We start from the raw sequence: 12,694 nt of genomic DNA on the forward strand, positions 1-12,694 counted from the left end.
AGGGATTGGTTGTTGACTTGTTTTAATGCAGGTTCCCGTTACTTGAAGCTAGATCATGGCAGGAGGTCAAGTATAACTTAGTAACGGTTTACTTAGCCTTAGCTTATATTGCATGCTAGGGCTAGATTGATTGTTATTTTGGGTTGTCTGGGTTAGAGTCTAGGTTGTGAGTAGAGGCCGCCAGCTCACTGAGTAATACTAGATTACTCATCCAACTCCGTTGTCCTTTTTGCAGGTCGCTTTAGGTAAGGATGATCGGATTGCTAGGTGTTGGACGTTAGGACCGCCGGAGTAGATTTCATGCCTGTTGTAAACGGTATTGTGTTATGTGTTTTGTTGGCTCGATTTGGCATTAGGCCGGACCCAGTCTTGAATTATTTCAATGTATAGATATTTCTTGAATCAATAAAGTAATTGTTTTATATGCGCTTCATGAGTACTCTGATATTTGACTAGTCCAGTCTAACACAACGTTAGGTCGTAGTACGGGTTGAAAAGCCTTAGGCCTCGATCTAACGGAAAACGCTAACTCTAGGTACGGGTTGCAAAGCCTTGTGCCTTGACGCAGCGGGACGAGTTAGTGGATGAACTGGTCGAGGTCGTGGAGTATATTTTGTGACGCTGATCGGATCGTCCCTAACCCGTCACGTAGCCCTTCCGGACCATGGTGTTGGGTTGGACGGTCGGTCATGTTCTTGTTTGATTGTTGGCTGGCCAGTTGGGTCATTCATCTCTAACCCTGGGTGTTGGACGGTCGATCGGTCATGTTCTTGTTTGATTGTTGGCCGGTTGATCGACCATATGTCTGGGACGGTTCGGGGGTGTTACACGGCGTGTCCCGAAGACTTGTCTCACGCCAGTACACATCTTGGTCAAGCGGATCATCCGAAAGTTTAGTTAGTTAGTGTGGAACGTCTGGCGGGTGTGTGGACCGTCCCGCGTGCATCCTTATCCTTCACACCATGGACCAGCATGACCAGAATAAGCCTGGATTGTAGCCGAAGGATCATCTTGACTGGTCTTCATCAGATTCCGCGCCTTTGACTCATTTAATATTTTCTAGTCTTTGTTTCTCTTTTCAATGCCTTGTTTTAGCACATTCTTCTTTGGATTTCTACAACTTGTAATCCTATAAATAGGGCCTATGAGACACGAAATAGAATAACATTTTTTCCTTTTATTGAGTTTATCTCCTTTGTTCTTTGTAGAACCCTTCTTGTTTCTTGGTGTGGTTACATCCAAGCAAACTTCTCTATTTCGTTGGACTTGTGTGTCATATCAAGCAACAGATAGAAACCCTTCTTTTGTTGGACGTGCGTCATATCAAGCAACAACTGAAGTCTGGTAGTATCAAGAGACTTTCCGCCCCTCTTGTATCACCATTCAATCCATCAGTTCTCTCTTTTTGGCGAGTTCATATCCTTAAGTCCGGCTGAGTGATCCTTCCCTAATTTAGGGTGTATCAAGTGTTGAACACACAGAGGACAGCACAACATGTAGAGGTTTCAAATCTACTGTCGATTCCAGGGCGTTGGTGTTTTACAGATGGTTCTTGGAATAATCATGATTTGTTCTCAGGACAAGGTTGGTATAGTACTCTAGAAGAGTTTGATGGTTTGATGGGGGAAAGAAATGTCAAGGCTAGTCTTTCCTCTCTTCATTTGGAGGTGGAAGCGCTACTTTGGTCAATGGAGTGTATGGGGAAGCTGCGTCAATTTCGGATCACGTTTGCAACGGATTGTTCTCAATTGGTGAAGATGGTTTTAGAACCAGTAGAATGACACGCTTTTGTAAGTTATTTGGAAAACATCAAAACCCTGCAAAAAATTTCCTCATCTCAGAGATCATTCATGTACCACCACGAACGCATAATTTGAGGGCGGATAGTCTAGCGCAAAGTGTCAGGAAACAACCGTCTTTCGTCGTTAACATGGACGTGGAGTTACCGATATGGTCTATGGAATCAATATAAGTCTGTTTTAGTTGATGACAAAAAAATGTTGACGTTTTGGTCGAGTTTGATAATACATATTGTAAAGTCTATTTTAATACTAGCTCATCATTCAAGTTATTATTAAGAGAACTATAAAAATGAGCATTAGTAGTTTAAGCTAATGTAGTAGTAGGTAATATAGTTGGTTTCGTTTATTTCTAGGGGTTCTTTCAAAAATGACTCAAAATTTCAAGTCAAACACAAAAATAACCTATGCTTTTTTAAAACTTTGTTTTGTCCTATTCACGCTAGAAGTTCTAGTTATTCACGAAAATGCCATTACTTTTTTTCGAAAATAAGGCTTTTACCTTACCATCCTCATCTTTACCAAATATTTACAACTTTGCCATTGACATCAATACCTCAACCACCATGAACTACCAAATTGAGAGTGTTAATGCCCTAAATTTTTGATTTTTTCTCTTACTTTTTCATTTTCTATCCACACAAACCACATATCTTACACTTTCCCTCAAACCACATATCTTACACATATCTTACACTTTTTCATTTTCTATCCACACAAACCACAAATAAAATGAAGATTTTGATTACAAATTATGTAAGGTTCATAAGCTCACGATTCTTGGTGATTAACGAGTAGGTAGCTGCTGTGGTGAAGTTTAGGGTGATTGGAGAAACCACGCAATTCATCTCACGAGTTCAAGGTATGAAATCGCGAACTACATTTTATTTTTCAAATCTGACGTCTTTAGAAGTCTTCTTCATCGAGAAGACGTCTTTAGAAGTCTTATGGTCAATGCATAGGTTGATTTTGCAATTGACATTTTGTGTGTTTTTAATAGAAGACTTCCCTAGAAGTCTTCTAACTTTCCTTCGTAAACAAAAAATTTCGAAATTCCCAGAGATGACTTCTTTAGAAGTCTTTTCGGATAAACAAGTTACTTTTAAATTTGACCTAAGTTGGTCAGAAATTTGACTTTTTGTAGAAGACTTCTTTAGAAGTCTTCCTTAGAAGTCTTCTTGGAGAAAACTTCTACAGAAGTCTCCTGAAAGTCTTCCTTAAGTCTTCTCAATGCCGGAAGATGTCTGTGTTCGTTACTTTTGCAATTAAAAAATAATAGTAAAACATTTAACATCAATAAGAAGACTTCTAAAGTTTCTGTGTGTTTCTTTAAAAGTCTTCTCAAGTTTAATTATGGGTTTTAGTCAAACCTTTGCCCGCGAGAGAAGACTTCTAAAGAAGTCATCCGACGGAAGACTTAGAGAAGACTTCTTTTGAAGTATATTCCAGGTAGACTTCCCCAGAAGTCTTCTACAAAAAGTCAAAATTCTGACTAACTTCAGTCAAATTCAAAAGTAACATGTTTATCCGAGAAGATTTCCGAAGATGTCTTCTGTAGAGTAGACTTCTTAAGAAGTCTTCTTTCGTAAATTTGCAATTGCAAAATGACCTAAATAGAAGACTTCTTTTGAAGTCTACACAGAGTAGACTTCTTTTGAAGTCTTCCGTGGATGACTTCAAAAGAAGTCTTCTACGTAAATCTTTATTAAACTTCAAAATTATCCAAAATTAAAATAAATTTTTAATATCTTCTTGCTAATTCATATTTATTAGTCAATATTGGGACTACTGATTCGAAGTTATAACTTAATTAGTGATAATTATGAAGTTACAAAAACATTTATGTTTAATAATGTTTCTAGCTAAACGGAGAAGTCTTCTGTAAGTCTTCCTCATAGAAGACTTTTAGAAGACTTCAAGTCTTCTCCGATGATTTTGTTTTATTAAGTTGATATCCTGTCTTTGTGTTGTCTTCCTCATAAGATACAATTTTTAACTTCCATGAGATTTAAAATTTCAACTTTCGCTTAAAATTCAATTTTAATCTTTTGTGAATTTGACTAAGGTTTCTTGAGAAGTCCTTTCTCTTAGTTTTAGCAAATTTTACTAAGTTTTTGTGTTGTTATGCTTTGTTATGTGTGGGTAGAATGATTAAAATATTTTTTGGTATCCTGCATCAATAACTTTAATGAAGTCTAGTACTTTTGGCAAAACATGAACATATTTACCATTCTTTTGATTAACATCTCTTAAAGTTTACAAAATAATTCACAACTAAAATATTACACATACAAATCATAAAAAGACCATAAACAAAATTATTACACAGCTAGATATTATTCCTCAACATAGATAAGCCTGGACTCCACTTCACATCATCTCTTTGTACCACTTTGGGCAGAAGACTTTCTGAAGACTTCGTGGGAAGTCTTCTAGCATAAAATACATTAGAAGATTTTCCAAGAAGTCTTTCGAGAGTCTTCCGAGAGTCTTTCTAGACTCTTTCGAGAGTCTTCCAAGAGTCCTCCAAGAATTATCTCAGAAGTCTTCCAAAATCTGTCTCAAATCTGAAAATTCTGCATATTCAAAAGCATTCAAATGACTTCAAAATATAGAAGACTTCAAAAATAAATTTTTAGATGATAATCAAAAAAGTCACATTAGGTTGGATCTATAATTTTTTAGAATCTAATATATAAAACAGACAAAATATATATCCAAAATATATACCACTGTAGGCAGAAGACTTCGGAAGACTTCTTGAAGACTTCGGAAGACTCCTTGAAGACTTCCCACATAAAATGCATTAGAATACTTTCTAAGAAGGCTTCTAAGAAGTCTTCCGAGAGTCTTTTGAGAAGTCTTTCAAAGTCTCTCATATCTGGAAAAACCTGCAAATTCAAAAACATTCAAATGACTTCAAAACAGAGAAAAACTTCAAAAATGAAAATTTTATGCTTACAAAATAAACAAAACAGTCATACTATATGTTGAATCAATAGCTTTTTAGAATCTAACATATAAGACCATCTTCAATGGAACACGATTGTATCCTCTATATTTTACGCTAAAATAGAGTAACTCTACTATAGAGTTGAATTTGCTTCAATGGTTCACTCTATAATAGAGTTACACTGTAATAGAGTGAAATATAGAGGAATGTTGCTTTTTTACTCTATATTTGGAGTAAAAAAACAACATTCCTCTATATTTCACTTTATTATAGAGTAACTCTATTATAGAGTAAACCATTGAAGCAAATTCAACTCTATAATAGAGTTACTCTATTTTAGTGTAAAATATAGAGGAAAATAGTGTTCCATTGGAGATGCCCTAAATACACGCAAAAATTCATATCCAAAATTTAGAGATCTACCTTTGAAAGAGTGAAAGATGAGAATCATGTAATGAAAAACCTGCAAAAAGAAGATAAATTAGTGAGAAGACATAAAAAAAAGTGAGAAATTGATATAAAGTTTAGTGTTTTGATGTTCAAAGAGATTAGAGAGGGGTTGGAGAGTTTTAGAGTGAGAAATATTACATTTTTGTTGCAGTCATTTGAGAGGAAGAAAGAGAATGTGTAAATTTTCTTTATATATGGAGACAAAAATTCTAATTAGGTTAAATATTTTCGACCCAGAAGACTTCTGGAAGACTTATGGAAGACTTATGTAAGACTCATCGAAGACTTCGATTTAGGCGGGAAACCTAAATTATTCCAAAATTCAGGCGGGAACCCTAAATTTTACTTAAATTAGGCGGGGTGTGTCGGAAGACTTCTTTTTTAGTTTTATGTGAGTCCTCTAGATCCTAAAATCAAATAACTATGCAAAAAAACCTTTTTAAACTTAAAAAAACTTAAAAAGTGTTTAAATCAAATTATTAGATAGTTACTAAACATATATATGTCAATTTGAAAAAGGAAAAAAAAAATGAGGATAAGATTTGAAATCTAACCCTAAAGATACCAACAATACTATAACATATGTTACCAAACCCTAAACCAAAGACTCATGAACCAATCTACATTCACTCATCTATATTGAAAATAATTCAATTTCAAATAAACTAAATTTACATCATTGAAAAATGTTTATTATTACATGATTTCAAATTTTAACCCTTGAAAATATTTTATAAAAAAATTAAATTATTTTTAAGATCTAATCCATGAGAAGACATTCTCTTGAAGACTCCTGAAAGACTTATGGAAGACATTGATTTAGGCGGGAAACCTAAATTATTCCAAAATTTAGGCGGGAACCATAAATTCTACTAAAATTTAGCCAGGATGTGTCTGAAGACTTTTTTTTAAGTCTTCTGTGAGTATTCCAGACCCTAAAATAAATTAACTGTGCAAAAAACACTTTTTTAAACTTGAAAAAAACTTAAAAAGTGTTTAGATCAAGTTATTAGATAGTTACTAAATATATATGAGTCAATTTGAAAAAGAAAAAAAATGAAGGTAAAATTTCAGAATCTAACCCTAAAGATACGTACAATACTATAGCATATGTTACAAAACCCTAAACAAATGACTCGTGAGCCAGTATACATTCATTCATCTATGTTGAAAATAATTCAATTTCAGATTAACTAAATTTACATCATTGAGAAAAATTTATTATTACATGATTTCAATTTTTTATCCATCAAAATATTTTTTATAAAATTATAAAATTATTTTTAAGATTTACTGAACGAGAAAACTTATAAAGAAGTCATCATAGAGAAGACTTACAAAGAAGTCTTCTCTAACGGAAGGTTAAAACGGTAAAATTGAATACATGTTTTTTGTTTGTTCATAAGGGGGCTGTTGTAATTTCACTAGGCTTTTGGGTTACTTTTGCGTTTGATTGAATTTGAGGTACACTTTTGTATTCAAAATCAAGTTTTGAGTCATTTTTGGCAAATGCCCCTTATTTCTAATATACATTTAATGAAATTATAGTACTATAATTAAATATTAGTGGCAGAATCTCTCTAATATTTAAAACATATTAAGGTACGTTAAAAAAAAACTAATGTTTTAATTGTATTAATAAAAAAATAATATTAACAACTTTCTAAGAAAAAGTCTATTTTAAAATATCACACATGAGCAAAAGTTATGATTTCTATTTTAATAGATAAAACTAGATTTTGATCCGTGTTTTCAAAGGGCAGAATTATTTTTTGAAAAAAACAATTTATAGGATATAAACTAATATTTTTGATTTTTTATCTACATTTAAATGTTACACATGAATCGTTATATTCATTGTTCTAAAACCCGACTCGGATCTCGCGGTCAAACCGAAAAAAACTGGTAACCATATATGTAATCTGGTTTATTTTTTTTAAAAAAAAACTTGTTATTTAAAATTTCTATAAGACCCGCAAAAAACTGCGAAAACATGGGACCGACTACTAGTTGAACCGATGGGTGACCCTGTAATACGATTTAACTTAAATTGTTATATTTAATTATTCTAATTCACGAATGTTTAGATGAGTGGTGGATATATTATGAATGTGATGCTCCAATTTTACAAAAGTTAGCCATACAAATTTTTAGTCAAACTAATTTATCATTTTTTGTAAGCCTATTGGATCAATATTTGAGAGGATGCATACTAAAATAGAAATAGATATGAGAGAGGCCTGTTCGTATATGGTTATTACAATTTAGTGATTTAAGTTTGAAATAAATATAATCATTTATTTATTTATTTGGTTTAGGGGGATTTGCCAAAAGTGACTCAAAACTTGATTTTGAATACAAAACTGTACCCCAAATTTAATCAAATGCAAAAGTAACCCAAAAGCTAATTACAATAGCCCCCATAGTTAATTGATGTTATGGTCTGGAAGACTCACAGAAGACTTAAAAAGAAGTCTTCAGACACATCCCGCCTAAATTTTAATAGAATTTAGGGTTCCCGTCTAAATTTTGGAAAAATTTAGGTTTCCCGCTTAAATCAAAGTCTTACATAAGTCATCCAGAAGCCTTCCACTGGAAGTCTTCTCATGGATTAGATCTTAAAAATAATTAATAAATTTTATAAAAAGTATTTTCAAAGGGGAAAAGTAAAAATCATGTATTAACAAACATTTCTAAGAGATGGAAATTTAGTTTTACTGAAATTGAAGTATTTTTAACATAGATGAGTGAATGTAGATTGAGTCATGATAGTCTTTGGTTTAGGGTATGGTAACATATATTGTAGTATTGTTAGTATTTTTAGGGTTTGATTTTGAAATCTTATATATATATATATTATTTTTTTTTATAAATCTGACATATATATATATATATATGTGTGACTATCTAATAACTTGATTTTAAGTTTAAGAAAGTGTTTTTTGCATATTTATTTGATTTTAGGGTCTGGAAGACTGTCAGAAGACCTTTATAAGATTTCTTGAGAAGTCGTCTAGGACGAATGGGTTAGAAGACTTCCCATGAAGTCTTCCTGTGTAATTTATGGTAGAAGACTTCTTTGGAAGACTTCCAAACCGAACCGGATCTTAATTTCACCTTAAATTGTAATATAACCGAAGGTAAACCAGACTTTATTTACCTAAGCCTAAACATTTACGGACATATAAATATGTTTTTTCACTTTTTGGTGTTTCTAAAAAAAAAAGTTAGTAAAGACACGATGAAACCCTAGATGTTTCTCTGAGGCGATTTCCGTCGAAAATCTTCTCCGTCCTTTTCATCTCTTGTAACCTTGCTATTCTGGTAAATCTTGTTTCTCCTTCGTCTTCCAGAGTATTGTCGTCGATTAAACTAAACCATTTGTTTTTTTTTTCAGATCTGAAACTGTTTTTGTTGTATTCCAACTCCACCGCTAGTAAGTTCTTCCTCTTTATTTCATTTTTTCTTCCTCTTTATTTCATTTCATTACTGAAACCATTCGTTTCTCCGTCGTGACCTTCTTCCTTCTTGTCGAGTTTTGGCAGATCTGTAACCGTAGCTGTCGGCGAATGTAACTTCTCTGTTTTAGACCTCGACTTCTCCGCTTTCCGACGGTATGTTCATCCATTTGTTCGATGTATCATGGTTTCTCTTCAGATTTTACTAGTCGCGAAGTCTTCCTGAAGTCTTCCGTAAATCTTCCTGAAGTCTTCCGTAAGTCTTCCTGAAGTCTTCCGTAAGTCTTCCTGAAGTCTTCCGTAAGTCTTCCTGAAGTCTTCCGTAAGTCTTCCTGAAGTCTTCCGTAAGTCTTCCTGAAGTCTTCCGTAAGTCTTCCTGAAGTCTTCCGTAAGTCTTCCTGAAGTCTTCCGTAAGTCTTCCTGAAGTCTTCCGTAAGTCTTCCTGAAGTCTTCCGTAAGTCTTCCTGAAGTCTTCCGTAAGTCTTCCTGAAGTCTTCCGTAAGTCTTCCTGAAGTCTTCCGTAAGTCTTCCTGAAGTCTTCCGTAAGTCTTCTTGAAGTCTTCCGTAAGTCTTCTTGAAGTCTTCCGTAAGTCTTCTTGAAGTCTTCCGTAAGTCTTCTTGAAGTCTTCCGTAAGTCTTCTTGAAGTCTTCCGTAAGTCTTCTTGAAGTCTTCCGTAAGTCTTCTTGAAGTCTTCCGTAAGTCTTCTTGAAGTCTTCCGTAAGTCTTCTTGAAGTCTTCCGTAAGTCTTCTTGAAGTCTTCCGTAAGTCTTCTTGAAGTCTTCCGTAAGTCTTCTTGAAGTCTTCCGTAAGTCTTCTTGAAGTCTTCCGTAAGTCTTCTTGAAGTCTTCCGTAAGTCTTCTTGAAGTCTTAGTGTTGGTTTGTTTCTTCTGTTTTTTTTTTGTGTTTGAGATGTTGTTTTTTTCATTGTTTTGCAGGCTGTAAAATGGATTTACCAGAACTTCTGAAGAGAATGTTCACCTTAGGGGAAGAGCCCATTCCAGGGAAAAGCATTGCATATCATACTGATGACCCACATTTGCTTCCTGCTGTAAAGGCCGCTCTACATGATGATGAATGGGAGGAGCTGAAGAATTCAAGGTTGGGAGTGTTCATCAAGTTTTGGGAGTTGAAATTTGGATGGGTGTCAAGGCTAGTTCATTCTATGCTCTGTTACCAGCTGGATATCAAGAAGAAGTATGAGCTCTGGTGTCTTATTGGTCCAGAACCGGTGAGGTTTTCCATGATTGAGTTCGAGCACCTCACCGGTCTGAACTGCGAATATATTAAGAACCTGGATAATCCCGCTGTAGAGGTGACAGATGAGTTGGCTCGTTTCTTGGAGTTGATTGCTGTGGATATTGATGCTGGTCCAAGTTCTCATCAAATAGTAGAAGCATGTGAGAGAAGTGGAGAGTGGTCTCGGGATGACCGCTTGCGGCTGGGATATCTAGCCATCTACACAGGATTCATTGAAGGAAAAAAGTATTCATCCGCTACACGGGCAAGCCCTGCAAGGCTAGTGATGGATCTAGAAGACTTTGAGACCTACCCATGGGGGAGACTGGCCTTTAAGACCCTGATCGACTCTGTGAAGGCCAAAAAATTGACAAAGACTTGTTATACCGTAGATGGGTTTATTCAAGTTCTCCAAGTTTGGGTCTACTACGCTATGCCCGACCTTGCTGCAAGCTTTGGAAAACCTATACGAAACAAACCGAGTCCCCCTTTGCTGGCTTACAAGGGACATAAAGGACGAAAGTTTGTCAAAGAGGCTATCAGCACACAGGTATGTATATCTGATTATTCCAAATAATATAGTACCAATTGCTCTCTGTCATTTATAACTTGATATTTACTTAATGCAGACTCGCGTGGTCAACTATGAGCAGAAGGAGATAGATGAAATGTTCCCTCAATGGGACAATGATGAGAGTGATGTGGTGGTTGAAAACTTGGTGAAGTTCATGTTTGCTGCTAAAGGTAAATGGAAGTGGACCCAAGAGTGCTGCCCAGTCGAAGGTGCTAAGAAATGTACCAATCCTGTCTATGTGAAGCAAGAACGTCCTCAGCCCTCTGTGAACGAAGAAAGAAGAGCTCAGCCCACTGTGAACGAAGAAAGAAAAGCTCCGAAGAAAGCTCGTACAGAGGCTTATACAGAATCCCCCGCTGCTGCTGCTAGGAATGGGATTACAAGAGAAGAGATTGAACAATTGTTCAAGGATATGACGAAAGTTATGACTGCTGGGTTTGGTCAGTGCGTAGAGGCGGTGAAGCTTCTCGGGGGTAGGATGGAAGCTTTGGAGAAGAAGGTGGGAATCAAACGGAAAGGCACTGACTCTAATGAACTTCAACTCACACTTTCAGACACCGGGAAGGATGCGAAAGAACCAGGGGTTAGTACCAAACCCTCTACCAAAACACGAGTGCTGCGAAATACTAGGCAAAATTCTAAGTTACCGTAGTGAAAGTTGGATTTGGTTTGGTATGTTGGATTTGGTTTGGTATGTTTGAATTGTTTTCCTTCTTTATGTCAGAACTCTTGGATTTGGTTTGTTATGTATGAATTTTGGCTTTTTTTATAACTGTGATTGTTGGCTTTTTTATAACTGTGATTGCTATGTTGGTTTTGACATTCCCATTGTAATCAAAATTGCAGAGTGAGAGTGTTAACGGGGACAAAGGAGGAAGGGAGAACAATGTTCATGCTGCCAACATAGAACCCGGTTGCCTCACAGAACCAAGTGTTGTCATTATGGACAAAACAAAACCAACCAAATCAGATTTAGAGAGGGAAGAAGAGAGACGCGAAGCAAAGAAAGATATAGTTAAGGAATATTGCCGTGCAAAGAGTGAACGAGAAAGGAATCTTGCTGCGTCACAGCAATCTCCATTTCTGGGAAATAGCACAGCCAAACAGATCGTTCCAACCAAGAACGTTGGTCATGGATATGATCCATTTGCACCCATTGACAAGAAGAATGCTAAAGTGTTTCTTGAATTTTTGAAGAAAGATCTGTAAGTCATGACACTCACACATTTTGAAGAAAATGTCAAGTTTTGCTGATAGGGGTTTGCTGTTTACAGGCATCATACACTACGTTTTGAAAAGAAGCCTTCTGGAAGTCGAAGTTTGGGGTTTGCCACCCTCCAAACCCCCCTGAAATGGCTCATGGGCTATGTAAGTCTCCTAAACACTACTCGGACCAGAAGACTTCTGGAACACTTCCAGGTCTTCCTCAAGTCTTCCTGAAGTTTTTTTTGTCTCCAAAGAAACGTTCTGACTTGTTATATTTTGAATGCAGCACATGGATGGTTTTATCAATTTATTGAGGCTTCGATATTCCGAGCATCCAGAGCATTTTAGGTCCGATAGGCTTTGCTTTCTTGATTCCACCTTTGGTCTGATGTGGATCGACAAGTACGGGGACTTTAAGAGCTCAGAGCCTGGTATCAACGGTTTAGGAAGAAGGCTCCCTCCCGGGGCATTTGATCATTATGCAGGCCTGGTTCCAAAATACCGCCAGTCAAACCATATTTGGGGAAAATATGTGGATGATATATATGCGCCAGTGAACTACAACAACGAGCATTGGATTGCAATTTGGGTATCGATCCCTAAGAAGCACATCACCATCAAGGACAGCATTCCTTCTCATATTAAACCTCCTCAACTCGCCGAGTTAATTGAGCCTTTTACCACAATGATCCCTTATTTGCTGGTTGAACTCTCTCCAACCGACGAAGAGAGAGTCAAATACACACTGGAGCCATTCACATATGAGAGAGTGAGAGTCGGAGTTCCTGTGGCACGATCTCGTGATTGTGGTGTGTACACCATGAAGTACATCGAGTGTCATGCTCTTGGCATGTCATCATTTCCTCCTGCCCTTTCTGATAAGAACGTCAAGACTATTAGGGAGAAGATGGCGACGGATATGTTTGAACATGATCTTTGCTACCATCGCGACGGAGATGATGATGCCTATACAGCGTTGGATATGTACGAAGGACAATGAACCTAGATGCTTTTGTC

Source organism: Brassica oleracea, chromosome C1, assembly GCF_000695525.1.
Source record: "Brassica oleracea var. oleracea cultivar TO1000 chromosome C1, BOL, whole genome shotgun sequence".
Classification (NCBI taxonomy): Eukaryota; Viridiplantae; Streptophyta; class Magnoliopsida; order Brassicales; family Brassicaceae; genus Brassica; species Brassica oleracea.